Below are 27627 nucleotides of genomic sequence, written 5' to 3' on the forward strand. Positions count from 1 at the left end.
AGACATGCTTCAGCGACACAATCTCTTCGCGCAGCTGTTCAGCTTACCTTAGCGAATAGTTGAAGCTGTATAAGTGTTTGAATGCGAAGTAGTAGAAACGAGAACAGCGAGAAATTTAACATCAGGATTGATGGTCACTAAGTAGATGAAGTTAAGGAATTCTGCTACCTACGCAGTAAAATAACCAATGACGCCCTTTTTGGCATTGCTAGTCTACTTTTGATGTCCTGTTTGCTCCGTCTGTCATTTTTGGCATTGCTAGTCTGCTTTTGATGTCCTGTTTGCTCCGTCTATTTCTGGCCTAGAGAAGTCTACTAATATCAAACATCGACCTTAATTTGAGGAAGAAATTTCTGAGAATGTACGTCTGGAGTACAGCACTATGTGGTAGTTGTTGTGAATGACAATAAGCAATTTTTCACAAACAACATTTATTGATGTAAGTTTGTAACCTCCCCACAAAAATTATTATAATTATAATTATTATTTGGTTAATGATTCTAATTTTAGTGTAACCTCAGAACAAAACTGGTTCCCATTTAATGTACCCTCAAAATTCTTTTATCATTTAATATAAGCTCGAAACAGAAAAATTCCTAAACCTCGTAATAAAAAATAAATTCAGTAACCTGGTAAAATTTGGACAACAGCAGTGCTGCGTCATGGCCCTGTAAGATCACTCTGAATAAAAAGCAAAAATTCTCACCTCGATAAAGTCGGCAACTATCTGCTCTTACAATAGCTCTTTTCCGGCACAGCTCTGTGCAATGCTTGCCTATACATTTGTTATTTATGAAAGGAAGCAAATGATTTTTCTTTTGCAACAATCGGAATCACCATGCATTGAAAAAAATATTAAATTCTTTAAATTGAAATGAATGCTTGTTATTATTAGGACATTTTTAAAAGATATACATGGGAGTTTACATAATATTACTAGATATGCGCGAGGCTGCTTTTTTTTACCTTATACAATAATACTCAGGTTCCGGCATCGCTGCACCGCGACTGGCCCAGCCAACATGATACACCAGACCAGACCAGAGCAGACACACACTGGCAACAACTTACTGCTACTGCTACACAGTTCGTACAGTCAACACTGCTCTCTGGTCAGCGATTCTCTTATACCTTGCATATCGCAGGCAGCGCATGAGCAATACATCGAAATTACATCTGCTCGGACCTCTTACAAGTTCAGAAGGTTGATGACTGAACATACAAATGAAAGGTAACAACAACGGTGCCAGTAAAAGTTCACTTCTAATTTTCCACGAAGGTTCGTGGTGACACACTAGCAACAGTCCAACGGTCGTAGTACACGAGGTCGGCATCCATCGTGAACTAAACTTCACGGCTGGTTCTAGCCCCTAAATAGCTGTCTGCAGCCAGTCAGGTTTTGGCGTAGTGATACTTCCTGCAGGCCATGGCTCGAGCTCCCCCTGCAGGAAGTAGTGGTCTGAATGACTGTTTCCGTTATCTTGTATGTAAATAGCCGGTGTTTACCATGGTGCTTTTGGTACGCCTTGGGCATAAACAGCCTCGTCCTCTGTGGTGTAATATGGGTTGCCGGCCCTCAGGGGCTACCTTGGCACCGGTATAATAGTAGTGAAACATTGGGAAAACTGGAGCAGAAGAGGCTCGAAGCATTTGAGATGTGGTGCTACAGACGAATGTTGAAAATTAGATGGACTGATAAGTTAAGAAATGAGATTTTGCGCAGAAGCATTTGAGATGTGGTGCTACAGACGAATGTTGAAAATTAGATGGACTGATAAGTTAAGAAATGAGATTTTGCGCAGAATCGGAGAGGAAAGGGATATGTGGAAAACACTGACAAGGAGAAGGGATAGGATGATAGGACCGGCACACGCGGGAATGACTTCCATAGTACTAGAGGGAGCTGTGGAGGGCAAAAACTGTAGAGGAATACAGAGATTGAAATACATCCAGCAAATAATTGAGGACGTAGGTTGCGAGTGCTACTCTGAGATGAAGAGGTTAGCACAGGAGAGGAACTCGTTTCAAACAAGTCAGAAGACTGACGAGCAAAAAAAGAAAAAGAAAAGTGTTTGATGAAGGTAAGTGACGAGTAGATGTGGAGTTTAGTCTCGTGTTTAGTTCTTGCTGATGTTGAGAGAGGGAATGGACAGTGCCGCGCATAGCTTGTTCCTCTCAAACAGCACTGAGGGGGCCGCCGAGTTTATTGTCATCATTCGAAGGAGCTGTAGTGTGAGGAACCTTCATCCCTCAAGACACTGCTGGTATTACCCGAGACATCGGTGTATGGCACGTCGAACAAGAATTTCAAGCCATCTCTCTTCTCCCGACACCGCTACTCATACTACGAATCTCACAGAGTCAGGTGCCGCGGCACTCGCATGCGTAACTGACTTCGACCAAGAAGACGAGCAGAGTGCAAGTTGTCAAGGTCACATACGTTCCTGATTTCAAATTCTACCGTAACAGCTCTTTAGAGCTTTATTGTTGGAATGAAAATGCAAAAATACATCACTGGGTAGTAGCTTACTTTCTGTTATCGGTTTAATGTAACCAGTTTCTGCTTATTCTCCGTAATTTTTATGTACTTACGTCGACGCAGATTTTTTGCCGCGCCTGCTTCCCGAGAGTTAATATAGATTTCAATACGCTAATTATATTACAGATAATGAAATTAACAAAGAGATAAACCTGCACATCAATAATCCCATTGCAGAAAAATCCGCTTGGCCCAGTAATTCTTTGTGCCTGCGGAATAAAAAATTAATGAACGCTCGCATAAAATCAGTGATGCATGAAATGAAATCAACGACTCTTCCATTAGAAATGTGGAGTGTAGCTCAGTAATATATGTGTACGTCTGTATGTTGAAACAGCTCCCCTACCATAATTTAATTTTGGCGATCGCAAAGATCACTTTACCGCTAATTGCAACACGAATATCTCAGAAGCTTTTATTACGAAACTGTGATGAACTGCTTCCTGCCACGAACTGCTACAGACTTAGCTAAAGTGAACTGTTTTAAATAGTGCGACATTCCCCACGCAGTGCGGTTGTATGGCCCCATTGTTCCTTGTACCTTGACGTCGGTAACAGCTCGAACTTGCCCACTAACGGAAGATGAAAAATGAGCGTCTTTAAAGACGTGATGCAGAAACTATTCACAAGGAGTTTTGGCAGAGGGTAGAAAAGGCTTTTAATCGCTGCTTTGTGCTCTGGGCACCACGCACCACGCACTCGGCATCTAAACAAGTAGTGCACAGCAAGTACAATTGCTGTGTTGTTTTAAGCAAGGTAATGAGTTTGTAACGTTGTTTATGTGCAACGACGACTTTGACGAAGACAATTCGTGTAACTGTTCAACACCCCTTGTAACAATCCGTCTTATGGTAAAGCTTACTCAGTGTCCTCTAGTCACTTCTTATTCTGTTTTTAATTCAAGTGAAATTAATTCGGTTCAAATAATCAGGTTCAGAGGGCCCATGTGAGCAAAGCTACTCCCTTATGCAAAGAGTCACAAGACAATTCACAGATAGCCTATAATAAGATGTTAAAACGAAAGAAATGGTTCCAAAAATTTTTAAAAAACCAAAGATGATTTGCAGTAGCTCAATACATAATCAATAACACATGGTCAATTACCTAAACCTTGCACCACAGATATTGCGGAAATGGAAAGTGCTACTGCGTGAAATTTTCATACAGTGGATTGGTAATCAGGGGCTCGTTTGTTAGTCAATTAACAGGTTGTAATAATAATTAGAATGTGTATTTTTGTGGAGAAAAACACTTTTTTTTAAAATGGAACAATGCCTATTGATATCAACAGACTAAAATGGTAAATTAAAATGTCAATGGTACTTGTTGCAGGATTATAGTAGAGTCGTTAACGAGGTATCGTATTTTGAAAAGTTACCACACCGACACTTGTTTGTGTCATCCAAGCTGTGTAGTTGTATAGTTACTGTGTTGTTACTTAAGCTTACAGTGTTCTTGAGTGTTCTTGAGTGCTCCACGTGCTGGTCAGTTAGTGTGAAGTCCAACCAGTAGGTCCTGAGTGGACCATGGGATTTACCAATCCAGAAAAAGTCGACATATGTATGGTGTTAGGAGGGTGTAGGAAGAATGCATTTCGTTCTTGTACGCGGCGAGATATCGCAGTAGACGTATACCATCTCGACAATTATCTATCAACATCTTCAAGCACTTACGTGAAAGTGGTAGCGTAACACCTAGAGAACGTAACAGAAGGAAACAAGTGGTGACAGGAGAGGGTAACGTTCTCGCTGCTGCAGTCGATTCGTACGTGAGCTCCCCACAAACGCACGAGGAAGTGGTGTGAGTCAGGCAACTACCGTAAGCATTCTCTAACGACATAGCTTCCATCCCTATCACATCTCTCTCCATCGAGAGCTACATGGAAATGATTATGAGAATCGTGTTAACTTCTGTATATGGGCTTCAGACAGGATGCTCCTGGTGTATCATGTGACCTGTGTATTGATGAAGCCACATTTACCAATCTTGACAAAGCAAACCGACGAAATATGCACTGTTGGTCTGCTGACAACCCCCGTTGGCTTTGTCAGGTGGAACATCAGCGTCCATGGACTGTAAACGTGTTGTGTGCGATAGTGATGCACTAGCTCATAGGCCCGTTTTCAACAGACGGAACACTGAAGGCGCACAAGTACCGCAGGCTGCTAGCAGACCTGCGGTACTAACATGATGACTGTCCAGCTCGTAGTGTGCCATGTACTACAGCATGTCTTCAAGAATTGTTTCCAAATCGTTAGAATGGATGCAGAGGACCTGTACCTTGGTTGGCCCGTTTTCAGGGTCTGACGCCCGTAGTCTTTTTTCTGTGAGGAAAGCTGAAAGATGCTGACTTCAAGGACATACGAACTACACTCGATGATATGCAACGACGTATTACTACAGCCTGCTCGGACATCCCCTTGAAATGTTTGCACGTGTGCCGCAGTCGTTCCACACCAGACAGGAAGCAAGTACTGCCGCTGCCGGTGGTCATTTTGAACACAACCTGTGATGGTCAATTTGAAGTGTAGAGACAACACGTAATTCCACCTTTTACGCAACGACACAAACTAAGCACAATAGGCTGTAGCGTGGTAAGACTGGACCAAAGTAACACATCAGGTAATGACCATCGACAGTTGCACCGAACATTTTATTTGGTACCTTTCAACAAGAGAACTTGACAAATAAAACCATCACACGTTTAAAACTACCACACATCCTTAAAAGTTACCATTCAGGTGAAAATAAATTACTTCAGTTTTAAACATTCATAAAAACGCGGCACTTACGGCCTATTACACATTTACTGAAATGAGTTAAATTTTGTATACTCTAAATTGTAATCAAGCTGAAGAGCAATCAACTAAAATTTACTAATGTACTCTTTCATTACGACAGTGATTGTAATTACCAAAATAATTCAGACTTCAGGCAACATTCAGATACCATGGCACACAACAGGTTACGTAATTGGTAGGCACCACATAATTTACCATATAAAATATGAAATTTCATGTGAGCAAAGAAGCTCGTTAGATTCAACATCTACGCTCAGAAAACGGACGGGTATCTACAACAGACTGACATCCGCCTTAAATAACTAGAAATACAATAACCCATTACAACATCATCAGTAAAGTTAGCACATGAAATTAATTACAGTATCTACTGTCACTGAAGGAATTCTAGTACCACCATCAATAGAATGCGTTTCACACTATTAAATACACAATAACAACTGGCCTCTCAATAACTAGCAAGAATTTAGGAAACTACTGATTTCAAAATTATACATGTATCTCTCAGACAGAAACGTGACAGTAATGTTATTACATTTCAGAGATAAAAATATCCAGCTATATACAGGGTGTTACAAAAAGGTACGGCCAAACTTTCAGGAAACATTCCTCACACACATGGAAAGAAAATATGTTATGTGGACATGTGTCCAGAAACGCTTACTTTCCATGTTAGAGCTCATTTTATTACTTCTCTTCAAATCACATTAATCATGGAATGGAAGCACACAGCAACAGAACGTACCAGCGTGACTTCAAACACTTTGTTACAGGAAATGTTCAAAATGTCCTCCGTTAGCGAGGATACATGTATCCACCCTCCGTCGCATGGAATCCCTGATGCGCTGTTGCAGCCCTGGTGAATGGTTTATTGTATCACAGCCGTCCACAATACGAGCACGAAGAGCCTCTACATTTGGTACCGCGGTTGCGTAGACAAGAGCTTTCAAATGCCCCCATAAATGAAAGTCTAGAGGGTTGAGGGCGTTGAGGCCATGGAATTGGTCCGCCTCTACCAATCCATCGGTCACAGAATCTGTTGTTGAGAAGCATACAAACACTTCGACTGAAATGTGCAGGAGCTCCATCGTCCATGAACCACATGTTGTCGTACTTGTAAAGGCACATGTTCTAGCAGCACAGGTAGAGTATCCCGTATGAATCATGATAACGTGCTCAATTGAGCGTAGGTGAAAGAACATGGGGCCCAATCAAGACATCACCAACAATGCCTGCCCAAACGTTCACAGAAAATCTGTGTTGATCACGTGATTGCACAATTGCGTACGGATTCTCGTCAGCCCACACATGTTGATTGTGAAAGCTTACAATTTGATCACGTTGGAATGAAGCCTCAACCGTAAAGAGAACATTTGCACTGAAATGAGGATTGACACATTGTTGGATGAACCACTCGCAGAAGTGTACCCGTGGAGGCCAATCAGCTGCTGGTAGTGCCTGCACACGCTGTACATGGTACGGAAACAACTGGTTCTCCTGTAGCACTCTCCATACAGTGACGTGGTCAACGTTACCTTGTATAGCAGCAACTTCTCTGACGCTGACATTAGGGTTATCGTCAACTGCACGAAGAATTGCCTCGTCCATTGCAGGTGTCCTCGTCGTTCTAGGTCTTCCCCAGTCCCGAGTCATAGGCTGGAACGTTCTGTGCTCCCTAAGACGCCGATCAATTGCTTCGAACGTCTTCTTGTCGGGACACCTTCGTTCTGGAAATCTGTCTCGATACAAACGTACCGCGCCACGGCTATTGCCCCGTGCTAATCCATACATCAAATGGGCATCTGCCAACTCCGCATTTGTAAACATTGCACTGACTGCAAAACCACGTTCGTGATGAACACTAACCTGTTGATGCTACGTACTGATGTGCTTGATGCTAGTACTGTAGAGCAATGAGTCGCATGTCAACACAGTCACCGAAGTCAACATTACCTTCCTTCAATTGGGCCAATTGACGGTGAATCGAGGAAGTCCAGTACATACTGACGAAACTAAAATGAGCTTTAACATGGAAATTAAGCGTTTCCGGACACATGTCCACATAACATCTTTTCTTTATTTTTGTGTGAGGAATGTTTCCTGAAAGTTTGGCCGTACCTTTTTGTAACACCCTATATATATATATATATATATATATATATATATATATATATATATATATATATATATATATATATATAAACTGACCATCTTAACTCCGTGGTGTGATATAAATACAATGACCAGGCGGTACTTAAAAAAGGGCCAGCAAACTGCTTTCAATGACGGGTAAACCTTGACAGTAGGGATCTACGACGGAATGTCTCAACACTCCAGGCCCTCGTAAATGTTAATGATCACACCACATACACCTTAAAACATTGCGCATTAAACCAATTAAAACCAACACATCGAAGGCCAGACTCAGGAGTGGCGATGGCCGCTCGAGAAAGTAGTCAACCACACAGAACCCGGTAGTGTATTCCGACCACAATTCACAGGACAAGCAAGGCCCTTACCTTCATGCTTGTTCGACTAAGCCAGCCGCCGCAGATCCCGATGCCAGGAAACATGAAGCAAGTGGAAAAAACACCAACAGCTTCCCAGTAACGTCTCTTTCCACGCCGGCGATATTTGCCACGGCGCCATCACCCGGGTAACAGCCCCTTTTAGATACGTCCTGCTTGCTTGCTGACACCGGCGCACACCGCCGGAAAGATTACCTATACCGGCGGCGCTAATATCGCTGATCGACCCACACGGCTCACAGTTGTCTCGTTACTGGTCAGAATCAACATAACTAGTGTATGCACCAGCGTTGTTCTTTAGTGTGTGTTACCACAGGTATTGTACAGGTGTCAGTGTGAGAACTTCACAAAATACGATATCTCGCACTCAAATACTGCAAAAAAAAAACACTACTGACATTCTATTTTACCCTACTTTGAGTTTGTTAATGTCAATTGGCTTTGTTCCGTTTAGAAAAGCGTATGTGTAAAGTGTATGTGTGCATTAGAAATAAACTTTCTAAGTGTTATCACAATCTGTTGTTTGGCTAACAATACGAGCCCCTGACTACTAATCCATTCAGTGAAAATCGCACATCAATAGCACTTTCTATTTCCACAGTATTTGCAGTGTTACTTTTAGATGGTTCACCCTGTATATTACAGTGCAAAGCTGCATAAGTATTGCCAGTAAATCCTAGACAGAATAAAAGTAGTTTGCCACTACAAAGAATTGAAACCGAGATTTGGAAGTCTGCGTTTTAGTAGTCTGATTTTTAAGTTCTGCTGGAAGGCTATTGAAAATGGAATATGCAGAATTATGCATATGTTGCTGCCAATGGTTAAATAATTGTTATTCCAGTGTAAATCGAATTCCCGTCTCGTGTACATAGGGTAAACATGACAGTTACTTTTAATAATTCCATACTAGTAACCGAATATCTTACGAGTGTTTGTATATACGCTGTCTGATCGAAAGTCTCCTGATACCTTTATGTAATGAGCAGTTACCACTATATGTCACGAGAAACGGACCGCCTGTATAAAAGGACGCGGCGAGTATTGAGTTGTCAGTAAAGAAGCACTAAAAGCAGCGTGGATCGATCAGGAGGGCACAGAGACTACGAACTTGGAGTAGTAATTGGATGTCACCTGAGTAACAGATTCATCAGGTATATTTCAACACTTCGAAAGCTACCCAAGTCTGTTTTTGGTGATACGACCGAAGTGGATGCCTCAAGACTGACGCAAAGGAGCTGCCGACCACTGTGTAGCGTGACTGTAAGAAAATCACCTGATGTCAGTGGAGAGAATCATTCGTGACTTGCAAAGAGCTAACAGAAGTCCAGCTAGCACAATGACCCATAGTAGTCTGTTAAAAAAGAATGGCATACGGTGGTCGAGCAGCTCCTCAAAAGCCATGCTTTTCTGTAGGAAATGCTAAGCGACGCCACTGAACAGTGCGTGTTTGGGAACGAGTGATTAGCGGCGAGAATCGCTTTGAACCCTGTAAGAATCAGATGGGTCTGGATTTGGCGAATGCCTAGAGTACGTAACCTGCCAACTCGTGTAGTGCTAACAGTGAAGTACAGAGGAGGGACGGGTCGACCTGCGTCTCTCCCTCGAGGTTTTGAGGCCCTTCCAGGACTAGACTGTTTTTAATGAAGTCCCAAGAAAGGCCAAAATATGTTTAGTAAATAAGTGGCAGTTAGGAGTCAGAGGCCTCATTATCAGACCGTGGCAATTTCCAACAGGTGCGTTCACAATTTTTTTTTTCTTTTTTGTAAACGTTGAATGATAAGCATTTGAAGCTGATTGCAGAACAGTTCTACTGCCGCCAAGCTAGATTTCGCGTAAGTACCACGGAGATAAGGCGAGAGAAGTTAAAGGTGAGAAGGATGCATCTAGATTGTGGTTTTTCCATCGTTCTATTCACGAGTAGTACAGGAAAGGAAATGACTAGCAGTGGTACAAGATACCCTCCTCCATACACCATACCGTGGCTTTTAGAGTATGTATGCATGTATGTAGATATAGATGTAGATGTTGGTAACTATTATGTCAACTAGACGCAATTCTCTACATGAAACATTTTTTCATAGGTTCACCATCTACACAAGTGCACTATCCGTTATATCAAGACAGCGTTGTGAAAGTTCGAGAATCCTTCTTAGGTTGTTTTTATGTCGGGCAAGACTGCAGATATGTAAGAAGATATTCAACAGCAGCTGGAAAAACATCGGCTGCATATTGTGACAATGCCGCGTCAATGTCAGTACTACATGAAGGAGTATAATAAAAAGTTTGAAGTCAGTGCAAAAGCTCCGTTCGGTTCCTGTGCTAATTATTTCTTAAATATTTGTGGAGTTAATGCATTTTCATGTCTTATCACTAGGGTCGCCGGTTTTGGAGCAGCAAAGAAGATATATTCAGTCTTTGTCGTCTTCTACACTACTGGCCATTAAAATTTCTACACCACGACGATTACGTGCTACAGACGCGAAATTTAACCGACAGGAAGAAGATGCAGTGATATGCAAATGATTAGCTTTTCAGAGCATTCACACAAGGTTGGCGCCGGTGGCGACACCTACAACGTGCTGACATGAAGAAAGTTTCCAACCGATTTCTCATACACAAACAGCAGTTGACCGGCGTTACCTGCTGAAATGTTGTTGTGATGCTTCGTGTAAGGAGGAGAAATGTGTGCCATCACGTTTCCGACTTTGATAAAGGTCGGATTGTAGCCTATCGCGATTGCGGTTTATCGTATCGCGACATTGCTGCTCGCGTTGGTCGAGATCCAATGACTGTTAGCAGAGTATGGAATCGGTGGGTTCAAGAGGGTACTACGGAACGCCGTGCTGGATCCCAACGGCCTCGTATCACTAGCAGTCGAGATGACAGGCATCTTATCAGCATGGCTGTAACGGATCGCGCAGCTAGGTCTCGATCCCTGAGTCAACACATGGGGTCGTTTTGCAAGACAACAACCATCTGCACGAACAGATGTGCAGCAATTTTAATGGCCAGTAGCGTAGTAGCTCTTCGTCTTTGTAGGTTAATATTGCACATATGAATAATAACGACAGCATGTTTTCTTTATTTTCTGGAGGTGATTATTCTTTTTATAAGTTCGTTATTGATCAAACTTTTCGGTAGTATCGCACAGCTACGGTAGCGTAGGGGTCGTGTACTAATTACTCCTGTACTTACCTAACTCTTATCTATCGGTTCGTATACTGTAAGTGTAAAATATATTCGGACATCCAGATTTTTTTGGCTTTGAAATCTCTGTGGGAACAAGAACGAGCCATATAGGTTTGAGAATCTGTAGTATTTATTGCAGATTGGAATAACGTAAAATTATTAAAAATGAAACGTTGCGTCAAATAAAATAAACCAAAGAAATTTTCAGTTTTAGAGGCGCACCAAGTACACACACACTTCATCTAATTTTTAAATAGTTTCTGTTGTTAAATTCCAGTGTTGATATAGGCTGGATGTATTAGGAAACTTAAAACGTTTGTAGCATGTAGGCAATTTGAGAGGAAGGTTGTGATGAGACAGGTTATTGTGATTGCATCAATATGCAAAGAACGTTGAAAATTGTAAACTTAGAAAAATAGGCACGGATAAAAAAAAACAACAAACTAACACATTCTTTTAATTTTGATGACTGCATTGTCGATATTTCGCCTCTAGCTTCTGAATGTATCTTCATCATCGGTTTTATTTGCATCACGACTGCTTTATTGCAGTATTCTAAGAGGTGCAACAAATTTTCAGCACATATAAATCGGACGGGAGTGTATTCATCTGCTTTGTAGAGCTGTACAGGAACTACGCAGTAGTATTTGTAGCAATTAGCTTGGTTGCACGGTCCTTCGTTTTCAATCCAAATATAAACACATGCGGGTGACTCTCCGTTTTCGGCGTATAATTAACGCGTTTGAGACCAAGATTCCTCTACTGTGAGATGCGCATCTTACCATAGAGGTATCTTGGTCTCAAACGCGTGTCTATATATTAGTTAACTGAACGACCGTTAGTCTTAACACAACAGCTACACTGCTGTGGAGTAGTACTTCCACTAAAGGTGCACTGATTTTTAGCGTAACAAATGTGTATTTTCAGCAAGCTCTGTTATTAGTGCAATTCAACTATCGGACGTCAACGTTCAAACTTTTCGACACCTACAAATTACTTCCCGTCATGTACTGCGCCCGGGGCTTTCGCAAATTTGTCTGTCGAAAAACAACTGATGAATGGTGCTCCTTAGTTTCCTTTTAGTTTAGACTTGGCAGTTGTTAGGAGGTCTAGGGGATTTTCCTGGAAATGCGGTCTGAAGGAAAAGAGACGGAGTAGACGTCAAAATGATTGATAACAGTGAAGCTCAAGGAATTATCTATTTTTGGCTTGGTTCTTGCTTCAGCAATTACATGATGGCCGCTAGCTGTTCGGGAAACGTTTCCCCATTCGTAACTATTTGCGTGAGAGTTAAGGTGGTCCCTACGGCACATTAATTCACCTTTAGGAAGGGCGAGGCGCAAACCACCGTCGTGCCTCCTATCATTGTTTTGTCTTTTGTTTTCTTGAGCTATTTCCGGGAACGTGCCGTGCACGGCCTATTTCTTTCTCCATTTTCGTTCCATCCAACGTCGTATTCCGGTATGATTGGCGTCATCTGTCGGAAGTTACACGCTAGTACTGCCTTCTTTCTCTCGCGATTCTCATTTTCAGATGTGGAAGCGTAGAAATTGTGTCGGCATCAATGGAGAACTGAGATCATAATGTATATTTAAGTGGCGACTCGTATCTCGATAACTGCACGCTGATTTGTTCAAGTGTCGATAAGTGCTTCAACAAAAGTAAAACGGGAAACGGTCCTTGAAAAATTTGCCGCTTTTGGCACACGTACAAACATTTTGGTGCACTGACACAGTGACGCGCACGTTTACGTTCTAAGATCTTCCACTCCGCGCAAGAATTCTATACTTCCTGAGAAATCAAGAGAGATAATTAAATCTTTATTACTGGAGCTATTTGCACTATGAATGCATCAAGTAATTTTATAAAAAATGAATACCGATTTTGGTTTACCTTCTTAAAGTCTATTTCCCTGAATGTTATAAAAAATGCAGAAATTATTGCTGCAAAGAACCACAGCCGAATCCTTCCACCCATCCTCCCAGGCGGAAACGATTCTCTGACTGCAAATGACCACATAAACCTTAACGAGACGTCAATTATGGAGTATTAATTTTGTGTCTTTGCTGCTAAAATAAAATCTTGAATATTTTTATGTGATTCATGGGCTTTTCTTTATGTGTGGTAATAGTATATATTTAATATACTCTACCCAACTATCTTTATGTATAATGTATAAATAAAGCAATAACACTGATCCACAACTGACATTCACAGGGAGTGCAAATTGCCAAAGCAGAAATGGCTCTGAGCACTATGGGACTTAACTTCTGAGGTCATCAGTGCCCTAGAACTCAGAACTACTTAAACCTAACTAACCTAAGGACATCACACACATCCATGCCCGAGGCAGGATTCGAACCTGCGACCAAAGCAGAAATGGTTAGGCGAATAATGCTACGTTGTAGAAGCATGGATAACAATGGGAAAACAGATGCTGCCTGTAGGCAGAAGTAAAGAAAACTTTGGAGAAAAGAGAAGCAGCAGTATGCAAGATCCTCAAAGTAGACCTCATTTCCTCAGAACTATTCAGATCCTTGACGAAACTGTTCCACTTGGTGTGCAAGACATTTGATACAGGCAGAGTATCCTCAGATTCAATGAAAATGTAGTAACTCCAATTCTAGGGGAAGCAGGAGTTGACAGGCGTTAATACTACCCAACAATCAGTTCCATGAGTCATTGTTGCAAAACACTGAGACGAATTATTTATAGAAGACTGGAAAGATTAGTAGACGCCGACCTCGTGAAAGAACAGTTTGGATTCCGGAGAAGTTTAGGAACACGTAGAGCAATACTGACGCTACGACTTCTCTTAGAATATAGGTTAAAGAAAGGCGAACCTAGTTTTATAGCATTTATAGATTCAGAGAAAGTTTTTGACAATGATGAGTGAAATACACTCTTTGAGATTCTGATGACAGCATAGATAAAACACAGGAAGCGAAAGGCTATGTACAACTTGTACAGAAACTAGATGGAAGTTAGAAGAGTAGAGGGGCAAGAAAGAGAAGCATTAGTTGAGAAGGGAGTGAGACAGGGTTGTAGCCTATCCTCGATGTTATTCAATCTGTACATCGAACAAGCATTAAAGGAAAACAAAAAAAAAAACTTGGGGACGGAATTAAAGATCGTTGTTGTTGTGGTCTTCACTCCTGAGACTGATTTGATGCAGCTCTCCATGCTACTCTATCCTGTGCAAGCTTCTTCATCTCCCAGTACCTACTGCAACCTACATCTTTCTGAATCTGCTTAGTGTATTCATCTCTTGGTCTCCCTCTACGATTTTTACCCTCCACGCTGCCCTCCAATGCTAAATTTGTGATCCCTTGATGCCTCAAAACATGTCCTACCAACCGCTCCCTTCTTCTAGCCAAGTTGTGCCACACACTTCACTTCTCCCCAATCCAATTCAACACCTCCTCATTAGTTATGTGATCTACCCATCCAATCTTCAGCATTCTTCTGTAGCACCACATTTGGAAAGCTTCTATTCTCTTCTTGTCCAAACCAGTTATCGTCCATGTTTCACTTCCATACACGGCTACACTCCATACAAATACTTTCAGAAACGACTTCCTGACACTTAAGTCTATACTCGACGTTAACAAATTTCTCTTCTTCAGAAACGATTTCCTTGCCATTGCCAGTCTACATTTTATATCCCCTCTACTTCGACCATCATCAGTTATTTTACTCCCTAAATAGCAAAACTCCTTTACTACTTTAAGTGTCTCATTTCCTAATCTAATTCCCTCCGTATCACCCGATTTAATTTGACTACATTCCATTATCCTCGTTTTGCTTTTGTTGATGTTCATCTTATATCCTCCTTTCAAGACACTGTCCATTCCGTTCAACTGCTCTTCCAAGTCCTTTGCTGTCTCTGACAGAATTACAATGTCATCGGCGAACCTCAAAGTTTTTACTGCTTCTCCATGAATTTTGATACCTACTCCGAATTTTTCTTTTGCTTCCTTTACTGCTTGCTCAATATACAGATTGAATAACATCGGGGAGAGGCTACAACCCTGTCTCACTCCTTTCCCAACCACTGCTTCCCTTTCATGCCCCTCGACTCTTTATAACTGCCATCTGGTTTCTGTACAAATTGTAAATAGCCTTTCGCTCCCTGTATTTTACCCCTAACACCTTCAGAATTTGAAAGAGGGTATTCCAGTTAACATTGTCAAAAGCTTTCTCTAAGTCTACAAATGCTAGAAACGTAGGTTTGCCTTTCCTTAACCTTTCTTCTAAGATAAGTCGTAAGGTTAGTATTTCCTCACGTGTTCCAACATTTCTGCGGAATCCAAACTGATCTTCCCCGAGGTCCGCTTCTACCAGTTTTTCCTTTCGTCTGTAAAGAATTCGCGTTAGTATTTTGCAGCTGTGACTTATTAAAGTGATAGTTCGGTATTTTTCACATCCGTCAACACCTGCTTTCTTTGGGATTGGAATTATTATATTCTTCTTGAAGTCTGAGGGTAATTCGCCTGTCTCATACATCTTGCTCACCAGATGGTAGAGTTTTGTCATGACTGGCTCTCCCAAGGCCATCAGTAGTTCTAATGGAATGTTGTCTACTCCCGGGGCCTTGTTTCGACTCAGGTCTTTCAGTGCTCTGTCAAACTCTTCACGCAGTATCTTATCTCCCATTTCGTCTTCATCTACATCCTCTTCCATTTCCATAATATTGTCCTCAAGCACATCGCCCTTGTATAAACCCTCTATATACTCCTTCCACCTTTCTGCCTTCCCTTCTTTGCTTAGAACTGGGTTTCCATCTGAGTTCTTGATATTCATACAAGTGGTTCTCTTCTCTCCAAAGGTCTCTTTAATTTTCTTGTAGGCAGTATCTATCTTACCCCTAGTGAGACAAGCCTCTACATCCTTACATTTGTCCTCTAGCCATCCCTGCTTAGCCATTTTGCACTTCCTGTCGATCTCATTTTTGAGACGTTTGTATTCCTTTTTGCCTGCTTCATTTACTGCGTTTTTATATTTTCTCCTTTCATCAATTAAATTCAATATTTCTTCTGTTACCCAAGGATTTCTATTAGCCCTCGTCTTTTTACCTACTTGATCGTCTGCTACCTTCACTACTTCATCCCTCAGAGCTACCCATTCTTCTTCTACTGTATTTCTTTTCCCCATTCCTGTCAATTGTTCCCTTATGCTCTCCCTGAAACTCTCTACAACCTCTGGTTTAGTCAGTTTATCCAGGTCTCATCTCCTTAAATTCCCAACTTTTAGCAATTTCTTCAGTTCTAATCTACAGTTCATAACCAATATTTTGTGGGCAGAGTCCACATCTGCCCTTGGAAATGTCTTACAATTTAAAACCTGGTTCCTAAATCTCTGTCTTACCATTATATAATCTATAGGATACCTTCTAGTATCTCCAGGATTCTTCCATGTATACAACCTTCTTTCATGATTCTTGAACCAAGTGTTAGCTATGATTAAGTCATGCTCTGTGCAAAATTCTACAAGGCGGCTTCCTCTTTCATTTCTTCCCCCCAATCCATATTCTCCTACTATGTTTCCATCTCTCCCTTTTCCTACTGACTAATTCCAGTCACCCATGACTATTAAATTTTCGTCTCCCTTCACTACCTGAATAATTTCTTTTATCTCGTCATACAGTTCATCTATTTCTTCATCATCTGCAGAGCTAGTTGGCATATAAACTTGTACTACTGTAGTAGGCATGGGCTTTGTGTCTATCTTGGCCACAAAAATGCGTTCACTATGCTGTTTGTAGTAGCTTACCCGTACTCCAATTTTTTTATTCATTACTAAACCTACTCCTGCATTACCCCTATTTGATTTTGTATTTATAACCCTGTATTCACCTGACCAAAAGTCTTGTTCCTCCTGCCACCGAACTTCACTAATTCCGACTATATTTAACTTTAACCTATCCATTTCCCTTTTTAAATTTTCTAACCTACCTAATCGATTAAGGGATCTGACATTCCACGCTCCGATCCGTAGAACGCCAGTTTTCTTTCTCCTGATAACGACGTCCTCTTGAGTAGTCCCCGCCCGGGGATCCGAATGGGGGACTATTTTACCTCCGGAATATTTTACCCAAGAGGACGCCATCATCATTTAATCATACACTAAAGCTGCATTTCCTCGGGAAAAATTACGGCTGTAGTTTCCCCTTGCTTTCAGCCGTTCGCAGTACCAGCACAGCAAGGCCGTTTTGGTTAATGTTACAAGGCCAGATGAGTCCATCATCCAGACTGTTGCCCCTGCAACTACTGAAAAGACTGCTGCCCCTCTTCAGGAACCACATGTTTGTCTGGCCTCTCAACACATACCCCTCCGTTGTGGTTGCACCTACGGTACGGCCATCTGTATCGTTGAGGCACGCAAGCCTCCCCACCAACGGCAAGGTCCATGGTTCATGGGGGGGAGAGGAAATAAAAATTTTGAGGTTTGCCGACGACGTTGTAATTCTGGCAGAGACAGTTAAGGGCTTGAGGGAGCAGACGAACGGAATGGACGGTGTCTTGAAAGGAGAAAATTAAATCAGGCAGTGGTGAAAGAACTAGATTAGGAAACGAGACACTAAAATTAGTAGATGAGTTCTGCTATTTGGTCACCAAAACAACTGACGATGGCCGAAGTGGAGAGTATACAAAGTACAGGAAAAGCATTTCTGAAAAAGTCGTAGGCATTAACACAGTGTTTCTACAGAATACTTGCTGTTTTTGCGTGTACGAGTAACTGTCTTTAAAGGGCGTTGGACTGTGGCAGTAAAATCTTAATTATCTTAGCCATGTGTGACACCTTCTTGACGGCAAGACGAGAAGTAACAAGACGCATTTGTCGGACTGTCAGGCATTAATTATGAAAGCAAACGGCTCAGTTGCCTAGACAGAGCTGACCTGCAATGTGTGCAGCACAGTTTCCCCATCTGACAAGTAGTGACGGCTGGGAGCGGTCTATCACTCGCGGACTAATGAAGTGTCACTTGCGGCTATGACAGAGTGCCAGTCATTGATGCGCCGAATCGTGTGACTAAGCTTTTACTTACTGACAGATCGTCAATAGTCCTCTCTTGTACCCCCGCCATCAGTCATCGCCCGCCAAACGCTTCTTATCCTGCTGTTACCATCTACAGCTGTAAATCAGCTGAGGCTGAGTCGTCGACGTGTAACGTCATATTTTTTGCCCGCATTCGGCTGTTCACTGAACGCCTCCGTATTTTTATCAGTAAACTGTACGACACTTTCCTTCATTTCTAAGCTCGCTGAGGGAGTGGTTTAATGGCTAGGCCATTCGGGTGGACATGAGTGCGATTCCTGTTTGGCCGCCCAGATTAGATTTTCATCGTTTTCCCTAAATCGAGTAAGGCAAACGCTAGGTGGTTCCTACGGAAAGGTCGCGGCCGAATTCTTACCCCCATCCTCTTCCAGCCCCACTCGATATTCATCGAATACTCGCAGCGACCTATAGCACGACAGTCATATACGACACGGTGTAACGCCGCTTCCTTTGGACGCAAAATAGAAAATATAAAATAGTACCCGAAACCCAATGAAAGTCTCAAAATCCAAGTTCCAAATTTCAAGTCCCACTGGAATAGCATCACTCGAATAGTAGCAAATATATATAAAAAAGAAATCCAGTATAAAGTGACTTAATGTTTTGAAAAGGTAAAGAAAAGAGATAGAATCCATTAGTTTCAAATTAAAATAATAGTAGGTCGCAAGGTAGTGCACTTACAGATCACGGAATAGAACGAGTGCACTCAAAGAATACTCCTTGTGAGTACTCTTTGAGGACACTACGTAATACAGAGGAAAAAGTGATACATTATTAATGTGCTGCTAGCGCTTGCTAGATCAGGTCGTATCTCAATGTATGCTCTTGTACGAAGGAGCGACGAGATTGTTTTTGTGCATTTTTGGAAACTTTGCGATCTGTTAGGAATCTTGAAATAGATAGATCAGCATCCTTGAGTATATCACTGAAAGAGAGGAAAAGATCCGGACTTGTTTTAAATTGATTATCGTACATGGAAGACTGAACTTTACCCCAAAGTAATAGACTGTTAGCAATTTACCGACATAGGAAGTGTACATTAGTACTGAATTGTGAAAAAGTACTGAAGTTTCGTTAAAGTAGCAAATGAAATCTGGATCTTGTTACAACCTCTTTGACTGAAACTTACGTAACTAATCCCCCCCCCCCCCCCCGCCTTAGGGAGAAGTTACTTCCTTAATACAATGATTGGACGTGAATAGTATAGAATAAACCATCATAAAGTGGATTTACTGTGTGACATTTCTTTCAAACCATTTAATATTGTGTGTTTATGAAATATTTATTTGTGCGACGACATAGATTAATAACAGAGCGCAGCATGCATGAATATTCTTTGCCACGTTAGACAGTTATTGTACTGATTCTAAGTATTAAGCTTACGTAAACTGAAAACTTTAGGGGTCACCAGGACTTAAAACGATTTTGGCAGTAAATTTAAGTTTTTTTTTTAAGGGAAGAAATAGTTGTAATTTTAAATTATGTTCTTGTCCTATAAACTAAACCGAAGATTTATACGTAAGTAATTTTTCTTGTGGACTTGTTTGTCGAAATAAAGTGACAGAGAAGAAGATCATCAGCAATACAAATAATTGAGATGACCTATGCTGAAGAACATTAAAGACAATATTGAGAATTTGATAATAGACTAAGGAACTGTAACCTTAAAACTGTTGTAACCTGTTGCTGTACATCTTTAGTAGAGGATTCGTGTACTGAACAACCTTACGAAAGAAGAGAAGTAAGAACCTCAAGCTTAATCATAAAGGTACTTCATGATTTGTGGAATAAGACATTTTAGGAAAAATAGTATTTAAGCTTTCTTCATTTTTTATGCCTCTAGTAAGAAGGTTTAAAATTATTGTTGCCTTCTGCATATTTTTTCAGTAGTTAAAATGAATTTCGATTTTAACATTTATTATTAGGATAAGCATTTGAAAGTTTTATTTGTATTTAGAGTAAGAATAGTGAAAGTACTTTTCTGTCTCAGAGCCGGAATAGCATTAATTTTTGCACAATGTGCTGGTTTAGAACTTTCAGTCGATTATGCAGATTTAACTATCTCACAGAATACTATGAAACTATTTAAACAAGAATAAACTCTAGGGTCTAAAGAAGAAAGAACTTCGTAAGAAAGAGACTTATGTGAATAATAATAATTACATGTAACTGACCATTCGTAATAGGAAATTATTTGTAGACATATTTGTAGACATAAGAAGTGGTACAATGATTTCCGTGTTACTATTTTACCACAAAGAAACTGCAGAGATAGGTAAGCTCTGAACACGTTAGCTGACTAGGCTGGGTTGTTTACGTAAAGGTAACTGAACTCAGCGTTAAACATGAGTGAAAAGTGTTTCGCGTGATTTCGTGAGACGAAATGGTGTTAGGCAAACTTCTAAATACGAGACGCTGAGAATAATTACCTTCTCTTGAACTTGGTTAAAGACAGGTCCAGATTATGTACTGTTACAGAAGTCCAGTACGAACCTAAACCAACGTATCCTTTGATAAACTCATATGAGTAAACTACATAAATATTTACAACAATGAAATAATGAGTGTTTGTATTGTTCTGTAATGTGGTATATTAATAATATTTTTGTTTCATATCACTGTACGAGAATGAAGTTAGTAGCTTTCTGGTGGACCGCTAATGTCGTCACGTCTCGACAACCACATGCGATGAAAATGGCAAAACCGATGGGGGGCGCACAAGTTAGCGTCGTCCAAAGAAGAAGAAGATCGCTGTTAACTGCCCTTTGCAGTACAAACGGATGAACGAGATCGAGACTTCGAGCAGCCTGCCTCTCTACAGCTGCTCATCGTCAAGAAGATGCCATCGACGTGGAAAATTAAAATGGCCGGTCATCGCACATGGATGTTATCCTCCAAAAGGTGTCGTCGTCAGAAAAGATGTTGAGTAGCACAACTTTACACTCAACAGTCATTATTTAAAGAAGATGTAGTCATAGAAGAAGCTGAGCGGAAAAACAATAGATCCAATGACCATTCGCCAAAATAATGACCATTCGCCAAAATCAAGAACGATGCAACCAGTATGCGACTGCTCCACATCGAAGAAACCATCGGTGTAACCACCGACAGAAGTAAAAGTAGACGCAGCTGGTCAACTGAGAAAACAAGCAAATCACATGAGGAAACTCCATAGGTGAAACTTCTGACGCAGCCGTCCACAGAAGAAGAATCAGAGCTACAGAGACAACAATAATGCTCGATACTTCTACGTCTGGCCGGCAACTATTCAAGATGGGTGAATTAGATACTGGCGGGTGTTGGATGCTGTACCAGCTAGCAAGCAGCAAACGAGATACATCAACTTCCGCCGCTCGCCATCAAAGAGGCGGCAAATTGATCAAAAACAGCCTAATCCTGCTACTAGCATATTCAAGAGGTAGCAGATGAGAAGATCGTACCCTGCTACTAGCCTCTTCAAGAGGTAGCAGATGAGAAGATTGCGCGTCGCCTGAGGTTCCAGTTGGCTAGTCAACCGAGAGGCAGCAGAGCTAGCGGACGATCGACTTGTGATCCAGCCTGCACAGTCTGGTCCATCTGTCATGCGAGCAAAACAACCCGGTGGGGAGCTGAGCGCTGATTGCGAGACAGTAGTAATCCAGGGCGTGCTGTCGACCTACTCTTCGAGCGTCGCCCGAGAGAGAAGACGACAAAACTGATTATTGTACACACTTTATGTGGTGTGTGTACTGTAAGACCTTCGGTACACACACCATCAGATTATTTGACTTGTCGCTCTAACGAAGTAGGCGAGTGTCAGCAATATTCTCGTGGTCTTATCGTGGCGTGTTTCTCTTCTGTCGTTAGGTCAGACGATAGAAATGCCACTTGCTCGCTTAGAGTAGCAGATTGACGGTGACCAACTTTAAACAGAACTTGATTACTTTTCACACACATTTAATAAAATAATAAAAATCATAGACATTACGTAACTTGATTCTGGATGCTGTTTACAATTGACAATCTGAAGTTCCTTTGGTCTTGGTACGTTAATCTTATTCTCACATATCTCTGATACTTGACAAAGTGTCTATTCATTTATCTTCATGGCTATGTACAGGAATATGATAATCTTATTCGGCACAGCCTGAAACTTGACTACAGACTAAGCAGACTGACTAATCGTCTGTACACTCGTTATAATACCTCGCGCGTTCAGGTATCACTGCGCGAGTGTGATCCGCGAGGCGAAAAGGTTCTACGTTAGCAGCGATCTCATTGGCTGCATTACATATTAATACGCGGATCGGCAGAAGCAGAATTTGGTCCGTCTCTAAGACAGGCCCATCTCGTAGTGCGGATACGGACGAGCGCTGCACCTGCGCTGTTTTGCTTAGCGGGGCGCGCTCTAATGGGAAAGTTGTGTACGCGCTGACTACGCGGAACTATGTACACAACACTTTATAACATCATTGTCATGTATAATTCAATTAATTTAATAATGAAAATTTTAGACACGGCAATTAACATAGGCCAGAGTAAAAGAGAGGGGGAAAGGCAGACAGAGTGAGAGGAGAGCCGTTTGGGTTTCTACTTCTATTGCAATGGTAGCAGACAATTTCGAGAATACAGCACAGAGCAAATGAGCCGAAATGTTCATCTAAAAAGATGGAACCAGGCGGCAGGCAGACACTGCAGCGGCAGATGCAATTTAGAAGAGCCGGTCATCAATATTCCTGTCCGACAAGGCAGCCTTGGGCTATAAAAATATCACCACGGCGATTAGTCACAACGATGAGAGGCATATGTACGATGGGAGACCGCTATTATAGGACTAGCATCTCCAGAAATACCATGGTAGTTCAGGTCAGTACCATGTATCAGGAATATAAATAAAAGGACAGGTGGAGTTCAAAAACCAAATCACATTATCCCCTACCACATTGTTAACATCAGGATTTCGTGGAAAAGAACAGTCATAAATCTTAGAAATCCTAATTACTATATCCCAGCCAGGAAGAGAAAAACAGTATACAAGGAAGAAGAAAGGAAGAAGTGGCAAATACAGAAGAGACAGTGTAGAAGACAGGGGAGAAAGAAAATGGCCTACAAGAAGGAAGAACATACCTTCCCACAACCCATCCTTACTTATAACCACTACTAGGAAACCAGGTTTAATACATCACCCTGAAACGTTTAACTAGACTTCAAATCCACCTTAATAGCATCTTATCCTATCGTAAATGAGTACAAAAATGCATAACAACATTTATGCGGAATAATGACGGATAAGATAGTTCGATGCTACCGTATAGTCAACGAGTCGTGTACAAGGTACCTGACTGCTCTGAGGTCTTGATCTGCCGATAAACTTAAGTCATGGAACTGTATATGGAACGCAGACGCCACACTCTCGTAATACTCACTCTTGGCTGACTGCCTTCGTCTACACGCCATTGCACACCAGATTCTGAAGACTGTGAAATTAACATTGATAGAAGATGAGGCAAATGTAAAAAAAACCATGTAGAACTGTGTCATGCTTTACCATCAAGAAGAAGAGTTTTCAGTTCATATATATATATATGTGTGTGTGTGTGTGTGTGTGTGTGTGTGTGTGTGTGTCCTTTTCGTGAATCTTTTTGACTCGTGTACATTTGTGTAGACTGTAGGCCAATTTCTGCATTTTGAATTCATGACTGTTTTTAAATTCTAAATTTCCAGAAGTAATTTGTGTCTTTCATATTTGTGTGTTTCTACAGCTTAAATATGAAAGTGTACGTATTTGGGCACTAACTGAAAAAAATGAAATACACATGTTTTTCACGTGCTTTAATATATCATCTCAAGATGATAATTGATTACTTACGTAATTGAAATTTATTATTTACATAATTGAAAATTAAAGTTAAATAGACTGGTTGATGTTACATTTCAGTTCAGTAAGAAGTTTAAACGAAAAGTTTCCTCGTCTTCATGCATTTCCATCATCCTGCTTAAGGTACATGTTTGGTAAAGTTAATTTATTGAAAATACGATTTTTGCGTTTCTGCACGCTAATGTACTGACAAAGAACCTTCAAGACAGGATAATATGTTTCATTAACATGTACTGTAAATTAATAGTGGATATATTTAAATTATATATGATATTATAGGAATATATAAAGATTTGTATGCATATAATGTTTTAAGAGAGATTGATAATATAGATGATATCCCAGGTGGGGATGGAACGCCACATTGAGATTTTTATGTAATTTAGTGCAGTGTTAATCACTGCCTCAACCATTGATTCACCCCAGCACAAAATTAACTCGGAAGGGGAAGGCCATGTTTTATGTCAAGAAACTGATTCAACTCAACAAGCCGATGAATTTGGTACCCCACAAGGCGTAATTTGCTCAGAACCACGTTATTTACATAGTACAGAGAGTATTTAATTCCTGTGTGGCTCACATGAACTCGAACTAACAAAATCCATCTAATTGGTGTGTTGACAGAGAACTATCATTTCTTTAGTAGTGGACTGAAGTGTAAGCGAGGCTTCCCAGCGGACACGAGAGCAGCAACAAGGAACTCAACTTATAAAAGCTGTGAACCAGCGGACCCCTGCCGTGAAATATCAATTAGGGACACGACATGTGGACCGCACCTGACATTTTTCGACGGAGGCACCCGCGCAACAATGATTCAGCATGCCTGCGCTGAAATAAACGGTGTAACGCAGTAGGGGATCCATTTTGGGAGAATCCTGCCCTTCCATTTACCGGAAACGTAAGAATGCAGAAATTGCCTCATCAGTTTGATATAAACAACATTGATGTGATACTTACATGTATAGGGCTGCCGGCCGCTGTGGTCGAGCGGTTCTAGGCGCTTCAGTCCGGAACGCGTGGCCGCTGCTGTCGAGGGTTAGAATCCTGCTTCGAGCTTGGGTGTGTGTGATGTCCTTAGGTTAGTTAGGCTTAAGTAGTTCTAAGTCTAGGAGATTGATGACCTCACATGTAAGTCCCATAGCGCTTAGAGCCATTTGAACCATTTTAGTACAGGGCATGAGACCCGCATCTGCTCTTCTTGGAAATGCCCTGTGCTGGACAGGGCACATCTTGTTCAGTCGTGGCTGCATAAGAGACGTTTGTTGTGAACACCAGTATGTGTTCATGAGTCTCTGATATCTCGTAATATCTGCGGATTGGAGATTGCCAGCTACGAGCTGTGCTAGCTAATTTTTGCAGAACATTTGAGGGGAACAGTGTACACATCGGTGAACCTTAGCAAGTGGACGCATCCATTTGGTTTAGCCAGGGAAAAACATAGCTTTTTGCCTCACGAAAGTTTAGGCCAGTTTACGACTGTACATCCAGTCAAGGCCAGAGTAGAATTGTCAGGTCTAGAGGTTCGCAAGGCGTGACGCATCCGTCGAAGTCACGCCACAGCCGACCATGGCCGCATTTATCGCCGCAGTCTGCCCAATGTAAACTCCGCAATGCCCAGGCGCTAAGTGTGAGAGTGAATAGTGTGTTCATTTCAAATCTGCTTTAGAGTGGAGTTGATTTGCGTAGCTTCTCTCATTCCCTCATGTCCATGTCAGCCACGTATTGCGCATGTGTTCTTTGGGCTTAAATTCGAAGAAGGCATTCGGCAGATAGACGATATTGTCCAACAACAATAGAGTAATCAGTGTACCATCAATTGTGTGATTTTATAACACTGTCAGCGCAATAATTTTGGAGTAAATTTTCGTATGTTCAGTATACTTGAAGTTACGTTTATTTGTTTTTCTCTTGAGATTACGCAAGTGTAAGAATTGCTTTGGTAGATTTTCATGTGTTTATCTTGTTTTAAGTTAGTTTCATTAAGATTTTCTTGTATTAATTTTTCCTTCATCGCCAAATACGCAATCTTAGACCAATGTATACGGTGACTATCATCATAAAAATACTTAGTACAGGTAATAGTTCGTTGACATATTTTAGGTCAAGTATAACAGCTATTAACATCCTGTCTAAATGTCAGTGTGTCTGGGATTTCCTTATCTGACAGGGATTCGGTTCACAGGGACTTTAAACTTGTCAGAGCTATCCGTGCGTGGTAAGTGGTAAGGACAGGTCATACTAAACTGGGCGAATACTTTAGAATGTTGATCACCATGTCTGAATTGACACTGAATTTAATGATTAATGAAAAACACCAGAGCTGTATCATTACAAACTTATTATGTTACGGCTGGTGTCTTTGTTAGTACCTCTTCAGGTTGCCAGTTTCAGCCTTATTTGTTGAACCGCGAGGGTTGCTCGTTTGGCCCAATCAGGCAGACAGGAAATAATATTCATCATTTTGAATACAATAAACTTTATCAATAGCCGTACACTTTAAGATATTTTATTTTATTTCGAAAGCAACCAGTTTATGCAATTCATTTTGCCATCTTCAGGTCCCATATGCTTTTTTCGAATCAACGATCTTATCGTATGGCGTCATAAAACTGGATATCGTGAATCCCAATCGTTGTGCAGCTGATTCATATGAGAGCGTGACAGCAACTGACTAACGCTCTCGTATGAATCAGCTGCACAACGATCGGGATATCCAGTTTTATGGCGCTATACGATAAGCTCGTTGATTCGAAAAAAGATATGGGGCCTGAAGATGGCAAAATGAGTTGCCGAAATTTGTTGCGTTCGAAATAAAATGAAATATCTTAAAGTGTGCGACTGTTGGTGAAGTACGTACCAGCCGATGTCCCCTGGCCATAATGTGCCGACAGAGAATTGATATTGATCGTGTTGAGCACCACAGCTGCATTGACCGCTAACAACGAAATGGGTTGTAACGGTGGAGAAATAGCTTGAAGATGCTTCAGTAAACCCTCTGCAAGCAACTTAATACTAAATTACAGAGGAATCGTCTGTATTTAGACTTATCACTATAAATGTGCAATAATACAGGTGGGTGGTTTTCATCAGTCATTAACATCTGCGCCAGTCATGAGTCCGACGTGCAGCCAAGCAGCTACAGCTTCATCAACCAACACCATCTGCTAGACAGAGCTGATGATCAATGACCTATTAGCTAGTCTTGATGGTTTCGAGATTCAATCTGCATCTGCCGAGGCGAACTGCCATTGTCTGACTCTCCAGGTAGCCTTTGACATTCCTGGATTCGACTCGGGTCGCGTTCTCGCACCTCCCAGCCGTCCTGGGCTGCAGGAAACGTTCATGACCCAGCCGTCTAACCACGAGTGCTGCATAGCGGACAGCCATCTTGCATCAGCAAGGCCATGTCGCCTCCAGTTGCGGTTACGCCGTCTCAGCATTCTGCTGCGTCAGCGGACGTGTTGGTTGCCGACAGCCACTGTCGCCTCTGGCCGCAGTCGTCGACTACTGTACGAGAAGCGACGGGTAATAAACAATGTTTTACTGAGCCAGTATTCTAGCGTTCTCACTTATCGCGATACTGGCAGATCCTGTTCTCACAGCCTCCTGCACACGCCACTCTGGGAACAGATGTGACCATGCGCAGCACAAGTG

This window comes from Schistocerca piceifrons, chromosome 1 (assembly GCF_021461385.2).
Source record: "Schistocerca piceifrons isolate TAMUIC-IGC-003096 chromosome 1, iqSchPice1.1, whole genome shotgun sequence".
Taxonomy (NCBI): Eukaryota; Metazoa; Arthropoda; class Insecta; order Orthoptera; family Acrididae; genus Schistocerca; species Schistocerca piceifrons.